This window comes from Malaya genurostris, chromosome 3 (genome assembly GCF_030247185.1).
Source record: "Malaya genurostris strain Urasoe2022 chromosome 3, Malgen_1.1, whole genome shotgun sequence".
In the NCBI taxonomy this organism is placed as follows: domain Eukaryota; kingdom Metazoa; phylum Arthropoda; class Insecta; order Diptera; family Culicidae; genus Malaya; species Malaya genurostris.
Window position 1 is genome coordinate 279,568,408 of NC_080572.1, and position 13,145 is coordinate 279,581,552.

At 36.9% G+C, this 13,145-nt stretch overlaps 1 protein-coding gene across 6 annotated transcripts in view; it reads right to left on the reverse strand.

The window, feature by feature from the left end:
- Positions 1-13,145, reverse strand: part of LOC131438675 (guanine nucleotide exchange factor DBS) — a 292,063-nt gene that overhangs the window by 81,709 nt on the left and 197,209 nt on the right. The window contains exons 1-2 of one of the 6 annotated variants that reach the window (XM_058608844.1): positions 12,023-12,160; positions 3,106-3,576 (exon numbers count right to left, since the gene is read on the reverse strand). The exons of 3 other annotated variants lie outside the window; for them this stretch is intronic. The gene's annotated coding sequence lies outside the window, so the exon portion shown is untranslated. Of the gene's footprint in view, positions 1-3,105; positions 3,809-11,355; positions 12,161-13,145 lie in introns of those variants that run through there. 2 more of the 6 variants (XM_058608843.1, XM_058608845.1) reach the window with 2 other exon arrangements.

Below are 13,145 nucleotides of genomic sequence, written 5' to 3' on the forward strand. Positions count from 1 at the left end.
ATTTCTCATGATTTTACATTTCAGTGATAAAATCGAGTGTGTCCGAATTATTCTTATAATTTTGAAAAAAAATTTGCATTCTCAAATTCAGCAACTTTCAAAACGTGTCATTTTTATTCGATTTTAACCTCAATTTTCCAAATTTTGAAAATTTTCGAATCTCGGGGAAGTCGCCAATCTGAATCAAAATGTGGCTCAAAATTCCCTAATTTTCCTCACGACGAAAGCAAAAAGCAAGCCAGTGTGGTGAACAACAAGATAATGTAGAGATAAACAACTGTAATGAACTAAAGGCGGTCTCCCACTTACGAGATCAGTTACCATTTAATCTTCGTACAATTCAAGTATTAGCACGAGGTAAAAATATACATGAGATACGTATATAAAACAAAACAATCGTTCCCAGGACAATGGATTTGTGTGAAATCGAATAAAAAAACTACAAGAATCAGCCCCATGTGGTTGTTCGAGCCATTGATGTGGAACAAGACAACCAAAATTTCTAATGATCTACAATCAAACAGTTCAATCAATCGTCACACTTTGGAATCCGCTATTGCATAAGAGTCTACCAATATTTATCTTGATTAAGAACCAACACCAACACAATGTTTGTTTTATAGCCGACGAAATTACACCAATATCCCAAATGTATGCAATTATATCTTTGTACATACTTGCGATACGGATTTTGATATTAAAGCTTCTCTTCGTCAAGGTTGTGTTCAAGTTTTGTATGCAAGCAGTAATTTTTATAGCGTTAAGTTTTTCTATTATTCTGCGATTTTGGTTGAAGCGATAAACTTTTTCTCATTATCAATCGAGTTCATCTTATATAAATCAGAAATTAATCTTACGCACTCAACATTTACCCTGGGGTAGTTGTCAATTTCTCAGGCGAAACCACATAACATGGAATTTCATCCGAGTTTGCATGACACAAGATCAGAGCATACCAAAAATAGGACAAAATAGGACACTGCTCGCTACTACTCAAAATTTCAATCATTTATAATTGAAAATACGTTGCTTGATACATTCAAATCGAATCTAAGAAATATTTATAATCAAATAATGGAATAATATTAATACTTGATACAAAATATACTGAGCTGTAAGCGTTTAAAACCTGACCACATTTCTACGTGTATTTTTCCTTGAGTTTCTGATTTGCACCCCTATATAGAAAACAAAGATGTGTTCCACATCAAAATTCTATTTTTCTTTTTAATTTTGTTGAAGTTACTTCTTCGATCTTCCAGAACGTCAATAGTCAACAGTTGCACGAAAGCATAATATCTATGATGTAATGAAAACCGCGAAAATGTTACCGCAGAGACGGGACTCGAACCCGTAGCTAACTCCTAACCGGGGAAATTGTTTTACCAATTAAACTACCCTGCATATGAAAACACATGAAGAGAAAGTCCAATTGATTGGACGAAACTAAGCATGCTTCGCTCTACTTAGCCACTACGGTATTCACTTACAGTCCCGTATCGACGGAAACAAATTCAACAGAAACACATACAATGATCACGAGTCTATTTCTACCCATCTGCTCTTGCCGCACGATACTGATTTGAGACTTTTGTTTTTGTCTATTTCGCTATCTACGGGATAACACACGATAGTTTCATCCATCGATTTAATGGATCTCCACTAGTGTGTGGTAGCAGCAGTGACGATTGTGTGATCTCAAACACAATGGTAAAGGTAGACAAACCTTTTATTGTCCTTCAACGATTTTGTTTTAGGTTTTAACATGATCAGTATCTAACGGGGAAACAGATTGGAAAACCGACATGTGAACACAATGATGTAATGAAAACCGCGAAAATGTTACCGCAGAGACGGGACTCGAACCCAATCCAATCTGTTTCCCCGTTAGATACTGATCATGTTAAAACTAGCTCAAGGCGGCTTTACGTCTTAACAAAGCCTAAAACAAAATCGCATAATATCTGTTCCGACGTTTCGGTGGGAACTAATGATAGCTTTAAAAACAATTTTAAACGAGAACATGCTTTGAAAGGGTTTCATTTGCATTATCCTCTCCATTTAGGATTTTATACGGCAAGTCAGCTTAGACATTACACTACGGTACAAAACAAAAAGTGTTCTGCATATACTACATGGAATGAGAAGTCCCGGGCCTAATAAAGAAAAGTTGATTTTTTACCGTGAAAACTTGATGCACATTGAAAAAATAGATATGTCAAGGCCTTCAAAATAGGCTTCCGTTTCTGCAATGATTTCAGCATTCGACGAAAATTTGCTTCCCTGGAAAAACCTTTTCGGGTTTGAAAATAGATTATAGTCGCTGAGGGCCAGGTCTGGAGAATACGGGGGATGGTGGACCAATCCGTACCGCAATTCATCGATATAAGTGCCCAAAGAAAATAGAATTAATACGAACGCATTGATTGTTGAATACTTAACAGTGACATTCTTATCCTTCTACTAACAGTTATGAACAATTTATCGAGTATATGTTTGAGATTTTAGATTATAGTAACCAAACGACAGAAAGAAGAATCGCTGTAACTCGAAAACTAATACCAATTCACACAACAGTTACGAAACAAAACCATGTTTGAGAATTGAAGATCACATTGAAAATTGTCACCAAAGTAACAATTTAAGGATTACCGAGCTACGACAGCAAGCACAAAACCTGCCCCGTTAGTCACTTGAACTGGAACTGATCACATAATGGAATTCGGCTGCGGCTAGAGTTTTTTTTCTCTTTGTTCATTTCTAATAATGTTCCCAAACAACAAGCCATTTCCCCCCGCGATCGATCAGAGATAAGCCCAATTTGATACTTTCCAACATAGCTTTGAACTTATTAAAGCAGATAATTACAACCGACCAGCAGTTGTTCCACTTATCGCTCCATCCGTGACCATCTGCCTTCCGCCAAGGAAAAGACATTCCGAAAGAAAAGTTTCGAGCATAACCGTTCTTGCCCTGCCAAATGAAATGATCATTTCAAGTAAGCTACTTTAATTGTGTGGTCCTCCGCTTTCTCTCTCTCTCTCTCTCTCTCTCTCGCTCGTTGTATCCACTAAAAAGTAATACTTTATTTCCAATTCAACATACCTGTTTCAGCAACAATTTGTCTTTGCGGGACGAAGGGGGCAAATGTAAATGCGGAGCTGTAACAAAATTACCACTTTAACACTTTTTCTTCTTCTTTCACTGATGACCACCACCGCTGGTCATCATCCATTCAAATAAGCGTTGCACTTTGTTTAGACTTCAACCGCGCGCTTAAATCCAGTTTAAATTGGAGCTTGTTTTCACACCATCCGTCTAGCCCACCGTAGAGCGACAGCGGAGTTAATTTTTTTTTCTCTTCCTTCAACAGCAACATCCATCCACCGTTTGTAGTTCCATTTTCGTTCCGTGCCCGGTTTTTCATCGATTTGATTGGTTTGTTGATATTGTTATTGTTATTATCGCCATAAATCGGTCACTTGGGTGGAAATCTTCATCATCGGTTCGTTCGTCTCCCCAAAACCAGTCAATCAATTTGAGTCTTCTGAATTAAACCTGTTCACCGGTACTAAACTATTGGCAGTAGATGATCCGTGCAAAAAATAAACAAAACAAAACTTGGTTAGCGGCAGTCAACGGTAGTTGAGTTTTTTCGTTTTCTTCTTCCTGGATTTGATTAACTATTTTTTTATATATCTTCACTTTACCCCGGTTTAAACTATATTATTGATTAAATATTCCTTTCCCTAAACCATCAGTTCAGGTTGCACACACTCACATTTTAATTATAGATCTTCCACAAAACCTAGTATGAAAGTTATGGAGGAATTGAATTACAAAAAGCGAAAAATAATCGTTGCTGTGGTTTTGGACTTTTTTTCTCAATTTCGGTCAACTAAGCAGATTTTGATGCAGCAATGGAATGTTGTTGAATTTTTTTGTTTTAGTTTTGTGGCGGAGCTGTGTCCTGGATAGTCATTGCTTCAATACAACCAGTGTTCGAGAGAATTTTTCTACATTTCTTCGCTCCACTTCATACTCTGAGTATTTCATTACCCTTAAAAAAAATTCAGTCTGATAATGATCGTTGCTGTGTGGAATTTCCCAAGAGAGGATCGCAAGTTGACAATTATCGCAGAAAATCGAATCGATGATTCGACTTGATGATTCTCATACTAGGTTGCAATATTTAAAAACCCTTGTGTGAAGCATTCACATACATTTTCATAGACTCAAATTATACAAAGGTTATAAGCACATAGTTAGAATAAGCGGCAATAGTAAAATGATTCTATCGCAATTATCCGCTGCCTATACTGAATCGGATCGCGAAACGAGAAAAGTGTCCGTTTGTTGCTTCAGAGAGAATCCCCATAGCAGCGAGCTAACCTTTGATTCTCAGACAGGTTATCGAGAGAAATTCGCTCTCGCACTGGTGTCTATTCTATGTTAAATGAACCATGCCGGTTTTTTGTTGTTGCGATGATATCTGTCTCTCTTTGACGGCACTCATTGAATCGTGTGAAGAGTTGCGAGTGAGCGTTCTTTCATACGATAAAAGCCATCCTTGAATACAACAATGAATCAACGAATCGCTCTAAACTCTAGTAGAATTTTGTTCGGTGCCTCCACTTGTACTCCTCCAGAGATTGGTCTTCAATTTTAGTTTTGTAATGCACAATTTGGCAAGTGATTTGAGGTTGCGGAACAGGATAAAAAAACTAAAACTGAACACAGACGAAATAAGAATATTTTGAACTGGTTTCATTTACCTTTATATGAATTCATAACGCGATAGGTAAGACTATGCCTTTCACGTTGCCTAGCTGATTCAATTCCCGATCTTTGGTATATAGAAAATTCTCTGATCCAAGAGACGACTACGGAGATAAAATCTTTATAATCGAAACTTAAAAATGGACACGAATCGGCCGTCTGAATCGGATTATCAATACAGAAAGGTATGAACAATACATTGAGGAAGAATTCATAGATCTTAAATGTGCGCCTAGAGCTGTAAAACTTCATACAATTGAAACCGAATGTGGCACACACTGACGAACACTCTACTACAGTAAACTTCACATTCTAACTCACACCCTTCGCGGACGTACAGAACGGGTAGCATTCAGTTCTTCGTTCGTTTCGCTCCCAATCGAAGCTCAGTTTAACCACCAGCGTCAATTGATCTCTTGAAACAAAATATCTCTTACAATTGAAAAAGAGAGCGACCTTCGAATGAGGTTCATATAATCATTTGAATTGGTTCAAGATAATGGATGAAAGGTAGACCAGTCATGATAACTGAAATATCAATAACAAAACAAACGTAAATTAATTGTTCCCAGTTTTAATTTCTAATACTTTGGAACACATTCAAACAGTCGAAAATGATCGATTTTAATTTGCTGATGATAAAAGAAAACTGAAATGAGAACCGCCACCCTCCATTTCTAATTCCTGTCGGAGAAAGCTTTGGTTATTTAGTTAATTCCATGCCTATTTTTATCGGCTTGCTCACTACCAACAGTGAAGACAATGAAACCTGTAGACTACTAGGCATTTGAAACTGAGCTAGTAAATCTTCAAGTGACTAGGTACAGTTATTCAATTGACGATAAATTCTTAGAGCTTCATTTGAGTATGGCAACAAAAGTCAATGGCCATAAACTTCATTATCATCAAATAATATTCAATTGAAATGATATTTTCTGTGTACGCAACAAGAACAGTTAGATAATTGGGGTGTATTATCCAGCCTGAGCTATAGATTAAACTATTCCAAAAAGAATGTCGGTGATTGCTTCGCCATCATTTACGTTACACATATTGCACAAATTGAAGATAAATTAGGGCTTTTTTATCGTGATTGTTACAGGCGTTGATGCGTCCAAAGCTGACACTAAGAGGATTCAACTGAGATCCCCGTTCTTCCCGACCTAAACCACATCTGTCTAGGTTTATTAGTATTATCCCAAATGCAATTATATCATCTCCTCAGTTGATGCGACTAAGCATTGTATTTCTTTTTTCAAGGATTAGAATATTTCGTAACTAATAGAAGGGATATCTTCAGAAATTCCCCTTTTAAGGATCACAACTCACGATGGAATCTCAATCAAGTGGTCTTTAGTTTTTGAAATCTTGCGAAATGATTTTTCAAAGAAAAAAAATCTGCTCGCATTTCATGCAAAATTTTGCAAAACCGGTTTGGAATAACAACTGGTTGATGAATTTTATCAAGAGAAATGAGAGTTTTTTCAGTGAAATTAACTTTGGCAAATGATTTATTCTAACAAAAATTCCGACTTTTTGGCCGTTTTCGTTCAAGTAAACTTAGCTCGAGTGTTACTGTCCAGGGATGCCAGATCATATTTTTAAAAAATCTGTGCTCGCCACAAAAATCAGACTGTAGAAAATCTGTGTGAATATCCCATAAAAACATTATTGAATACGATCGTTCATGCGAAAAAAAGGTCCCGTCAAGTATGAACCCTATTTCGAACATAAATTTCAGCTACATTTTCACTAGCATATTTGAATACTTCGTGTCTATCTGTACTACCATGCATGTTTTTTTTTATTTCAGCTAAACATGACAGTTGAATCATGGCAGCAGTGGAACACTTCTTTTTTTTATCTGTTTATGTTGATCAGTGTACCTGTGAAAAATATTCTGTGTAATGGTTTCTAAAATTTTTTAAAAATTGTTGTAAAATATGTAGGTCGTTACTTATGTTTTTAGCCTTGGTATTGGCACATTGGAGCGGTATTTGTTCACAATGAGTTGGAAATTTTATCTCAGAAAAAATGGCATTGAATCGTGATCATTTTCCTGCAATGATTTATTAGGATTTTTGTCGTGGATAATCTAGACGAGAGTACTTCAATCAACTTAGTTCGACTTTTGGCAGTGTAGCACCATCCTATGCGACTGTAAAAAGTTGGTATAACGAACTCAATCATGGTCGTAGTTCGCTTGCCGATGAATTCAAAGAAGGTCGCCCCAAAGTCAGTTGTTTTACTAGAAAACATCGATGCCGTGAAAAATCTGATAATGGAAGATCGTCATGTGACGTACCGTGAAATGAAGTGTCAAAATCTTATATGTTATTTTGCATGAACATTTAGTCGCGAAAAAAAATTTGTTCACGTTGGATCCCACATAATTTGACAATCGCTCTTATTTACGAATATGCCTCGTAAGAAATAGGAACGTAATTAAAATTACACGGATTTTTACTTTAAACAAAGGTTTTTAAATGTTCTCTCAATTCTCAAAGTTTAGGGGTTATTTTTTGACAACAGAGAAAACAACTATTGATCTGTCTGGTTTTTACCGAAAGTTGAAATAAACCACGAAATGGTTCGCAACCTCCGTTGAAGGTTCCTAGTGAAAAAGTCCACTTGTTGGTTGATAACGTAGTAATTGTGTCATTCACTTTAAACACTCTAGAATAGTCAGGAGCCGTTTGTGAGTAGCGCTTGAGTGATTCAGTTATTTGAAAACTAAATTCATTCTGTTCCTAGGATTTTTAAAGTCTGAGAAACTCCCCAAAACTAATTCAATTTGAAAAACTTCGTCTGTGAAGCATTTCAAAGTAACTGTTTTTTTAAGAAATGAGTTCATATGAGTACTTTTTTGAAGAAAGATTGTTTCAAATTTTCAGTAGAATTTTTAACCATTTTTACAAGTAAGAATTGAAATGCTTGAAACAAGCCGCTATAGTTAGCCATTGTACCGAAAAGTGATTTTCCGTTTTTTTTTTCATCGTTATCAACGAGGAAAAGAAAGAGAAGGAAGAAAGATAAATGAAATTGTCAGAAAAATATAGTCGACGAAGGCTGGACTTAAGATGTGGAAACATGAACCAGAAGGCAACCCTATTAAGTTGCGCAAAACACGTGCATGATACTATGCACGCTCCGGCTGACGTTCAAACCCTTTCGGTCTATTTCGGTCGTTAGTAGTGATGAAAACTTAAAATTGAGATCAAGACAGCTTTAAGTATCGCAACACCGAAACATCTCATAAAGTAAAAAGTGGGTGGGTAACGCCAGAGACATAACTGGATGACACGACACAGTACTACTTTAGACATTCAAGATTAAGTTCTACCCATTCTTCCACAGGGTAAATTTTGAAAAGGCGTCCCATAGTAAAGTAAGTCTTATTCACGATAAGTATCATAGATAGAGTAGAAGTTTTTCTAGACTCCAACGTTTCTGTTTAATTTTTTTTTATTTTTGATGGTTGTTCAAAGTGAAAAGTACGATTTTTCACGAAAAAATCCGTCATTTTGTAGCTATGAAATAACAAACAACGAAAAGGAAAACTTTAGGGTCTGGTTTTTTATATGCAGAAAGTGTGTGTAAAATTTGAACAAAATTGGTCCAGTAGTTTTTGAATGACGACGGAAACGGACTTTCAAAACTTGCTTTCGAGAAAAACGCATTTAACGTTTTTTGTCTATAAAATCAATGGAAACAATTTATTACTCAAGGGAGCCCGTAGGGTCTAACATTTTAAAAAAATCATATTTTATCTTTTATAATTTGTAATAATGACACATTTCAAGAATGTTTCGTCACGTTTTTAAGTCGACCGAAAGTTCGAAATCTTGGGCCTGTGAGTCGAGCTCTTACATCTTGGCAGTATGAGATAAGCAAAGATAAAGGCCCATAACTTGCTGAGTATTGTTCCGATAGGTTTGAATATTTCACAGAATATTTTTAAAATGTTTTACTATGAGAAAATATAAAGAAAAAAAATAAACGATTTTTCAAAAGTTTTAGACCCTACCCGCCACTCGAAAAAGATGTTGTTACTATTCATAGGAATTTAAAAAAGGTTGGGTTAGATGAAATTTGAAGTCTACGGCTCGTGTCCTCAAACATTTTCGAGAGCGGAAAATATACGTTAGAAAAAATCACGTGGAAGCATTGAAAAGTATTAATGATTAATGATAATTAGATTAATGATGGTTTGAAAAACAGTTCTGTTTTTATTTGGATGGTGACATTAATTCAATCAATGCACCACTCATAAGATTCATTTGCGCGAAGGTTATTGTTTTCATCGTGTCAGCAAACAGCCAAATCGGACTCTGACAACGTATGGAAAAATGGAAAACTTCCAAAGCAAAAGTTTTGTGTAGCCACGGTTCAAGCAAATGTTTCCGATATATATAAATTCTTTTCTGCTGATAAGATTTCAAGGAAATTTTGTGATTTAGCAAGCAATTTACAGCTGTGGATAAACAACTAAAGTCTTCGTTATAAAAAAAATCACCAAGCCCAAAAGAAAGAGTATTTGAAAAGGCACCCAAGCGTTCATAAAAGAACACACAGGTCACATTTTGTTATTTAGTTTGTATGGTTCTGAGTAAACGACAAGTCAGTTTTCAAAATCAACAAGCTAAACAGAAAGCAGAAGTTCAAAAACAAAACCAAAAACAAAAAACGAGAAACGAAAGAAGCAGCAAAATAAACAACAGAAAAAAATGAGAAATGAAGACTTCAATCATCGAAAAACATCCCGTTCATCTGAAGATCGAAAAGGCCTAACATTGTTATTATAGGGGAGAGGAGACGTTAAATTCTAACAGATGAAAACTAATCATCAGTTTTGCAATTTTTTAGTGCTATCATTCAAAAATTTACATCTAAATGTTTTGAATAATACAATACATAATTTGAACAACGTATTGTGATTTTTTTGTGGAAAAATATTGAGAAATGAACAAAGTATTTTCGAGGATGCCTTTTAGATTGTATTGTTATGAATACCCATATCTTCACTACTCGTGTTGTTTATGGAAACTATCAATTTCCAAATAGGCGAGAAACTCAACTCTAAGAGCAGTTTAGTTGTAAATTGAATGACTAAATTGACCGCCTTAAACAACATGCACAAATATGTCTCTCTGATATTAGTCGTTTGAAAATACTCATGATTCATAACCATCTATTGTTAGTGTCTGTTTTACTAGCGAACAAAACTTGGTGTTAGCCCACAGTACTCAATCACTGAAAATATCCCGTTTTTATATATGTCGCTTTTACACGATACGCTTTGTGCGATGATTCGTTCAATTCCTGTGTTTAGAATATTGTGCGCCTCATATTGTTAGATGCTGAATTTCACCCTAATGCTCGTTCATACCAAATATTTTAGAAAACTTCAACTTTGAGTTATTTTTGGATATCTCATTCTACTGAAAACTTTATCATAAATTGCTGACCACATTTCTGATGGTATGAAGAAGAAATTATGTCGATGCCAAATACAACAAGAACTATTTACGATTAAGTTCTACCCATTCTTGTACAGGGTAAATATTGAAAAAACGCCCCGTATAAAAAATAAATCGTATTCACGATAAAAATGGTGACAGACGGAAACCGAGAGATGGATTTTATATTAAAAATCTAGGGAAATCGGGGTGAAAGATTTCAAAATCGTTTAATTTCGTCAAATCTACTGTGTGCGCTGTGTCTCCGAACGTTTCCGTTAGTGGAAAACTTTTGTTCGCGGTCTGCACAAAGGTTATCGAGGAAACATATGTGAAGACAAAAACTTCCCGGGAAAAGGTTTTTTGTATTCACGGTTCAAGCAGATGGTCCCGAGCAATATAAATTCATTTCTGCTAAAAAGGCTTCTGGAAAATTTCTGATTTGGCAAGCGATTTATAGCTGCGAATGAAAAACTAAAGTTGTTGAAATAAATAAACTCAAAGCTCAAAAAGAAAGAGTGTCTGTAAAAATACACTCTAGCAGTCATAAAATGAATACAAAAGCCATATCAAATCTTGGTCGAATTTGACTAGCGGCCACTGCAGCCAATTGACCCTTCAATGGTACCATGGCAACAAGGTGAATTTAACGCAGCAAAGTCGCGGCGGTACCGATTCCCAGCGTACGGAATCATTTGCACGGCTGATGCTACGATCCTACTGACACTAAGAATCTTTCTAGGTCGAGACTCGAACATACGACAGCTAGCTTGTAAGACTATCACCCTACGCATTGAACCGTCTCCACACACAAAATTGCCCTTAATTGAGCCTATGTAAGACATATCGGGTGATCGTTGAGTTTCTGATTGAGAACTTTGCCAACTACTACAACACCACAGAAAAAAACAAATTTTCGCAATTGTTGATCACACGTTGGATATAACATGTAAATATTTAGCAACAATATCCATCACATAAGATTTTTGCATTCAGAAACAGCATCGTCCATTGCAATAGCGAAATAAGAAAAAAATCGTTCCAAATTTTCAACGTCCACTGCTGCATCCAATTCGCTTTTTCTTTTGTTCACTTGGCAACAACTGCATTGCATTACCAAATCGTCCTGATTCCATGTTCGAAAAATCTTCTTCGTACTTTACTTTTCACAACTTTCCACTAGGTATTGCACAATTGTCACACTTATTACATCTTCAATTCCCCTATCAAATCGGCTGTTCGAAACACAAAAGCTTATTTCCACGAAAAGCATTTTCACAAACAAAAAAAACACAGAGTACGGTGCAGTTACATACTAATTGGCACATGCAATTTCCCCGACGCATAAATTCCACCCGCACCTTTGTTCCACAGGCGGAATTTTACTTTCATGAGACAATTTTCCCGCACCAGTTTGGCATAATCCACCGTGCCATCATCGTCATCGCTTTTGTTTGTGAACGCAATCTGCTAATCATAGCATAACTGCAAGGAAGAAACATTCTGTACGGTTCACTGATCCCTGTTTTTTTTTTGCACTGCACCAACTGCATCTTCTTCCGAAGTCACTGAATCGTCATAATTCGTAGCCAGTTTGCCACCAGCCCTCCAACATCGGTTTGGCGGATCTTCCGAACGGAGTATCAACACCATTAAGTATGAGCTCACGTGCAGCCTAATCAGGCTTCGTGTTTCGTTAAATCCTCATAGCACGAAAGGGTTATTCACATGATCATCACATTTCAACCAAAAAAAAAACACAAAAACCATCAGCAATTTCTCACGCATCATCACAATCAGCATAAACACACAGAAATTTTCACCGGGCCGAGCTGTCTTCTGATCCTTCACCAGTGACGGGGCTCTGAACGTCGCGCTGAACACCGAAAAAACGCGTACCACTTGGCGCAAGGACTGAAACTTGACTGAGACAACGGTGGCCAATGCGAGTGCAGTGAAGCGATGAAACCCGTCCACTAGCCGGAGTTCACTCGTTCGTTCGCTGCCAGGTCTCAGCCAGGTGCCATGAGTAGACCGGGAGCAGACTCACCCAGAAGAGAAAGAGTGATCGCCGAAAAGGTGCGTGAACTTCTCCGAGAAAGAAAGTCAACTTTGTACCCGGTAGTGTTCAGCCGATCGGCGATCACATAGCAACCTGGTTACTGTGGTTACCCAAAAAAAAAACTCGTGAGAGTCGGAGAAAAATACTCCAGCACGGCGAGAGCGAGTTTGTTTCACGTTTTTTGTTTTGATCGCGCTATTCGCCGACGAAGATCGCGAAAAAATTCGAGCAGTCAAGTACGACAACGACGACAACGATCACCTAGTTGCCTTGTATTTCGAGCAGTTCACAAGGGGCGAAAGAGATTGACGGCGCGCGCATGGCACATGGCGGCATGTTAGGAATTTCCTCAAACACCCAATGCCCAACGTGGTTCGAGTAATGCGGTGAAGTGGGGAAAGCATATTTTGGCTACCTGTTATTCGGACGGGCGGTCGTTCGCGAGTATATTTGAACATGTGTACTGGATTGAATGGTTTGCTGTAATTACGAAAAAATGACGAGCGATTTCTTTCCGCAAATTGAACTTTCGATTTCGGTGAGCTGCTGCATTGAACAACTGCGAAATCGTTGAAATTTTAGCACGGTTTTTTGCAAGTATATTGCTTATCACACGTTGTGGTGGTGGTGTTCAATTAGTATCATTTCCTTTAGCATAGCTTCGTTCGATTTGTGGTGCAGTAGCATTTATGTTTATCAACTGAAGTAGCCATAAATTTTAGTTTTCATATTTTCGATTCAAGCTTTTCATTTTTTTTGGAAGATTTGGGCAAATGAATAACATTCAAAAAATTGTGGCTGTTAATTTGATTTACATTGCAGGAAATAGTTCACAATGTCTAATC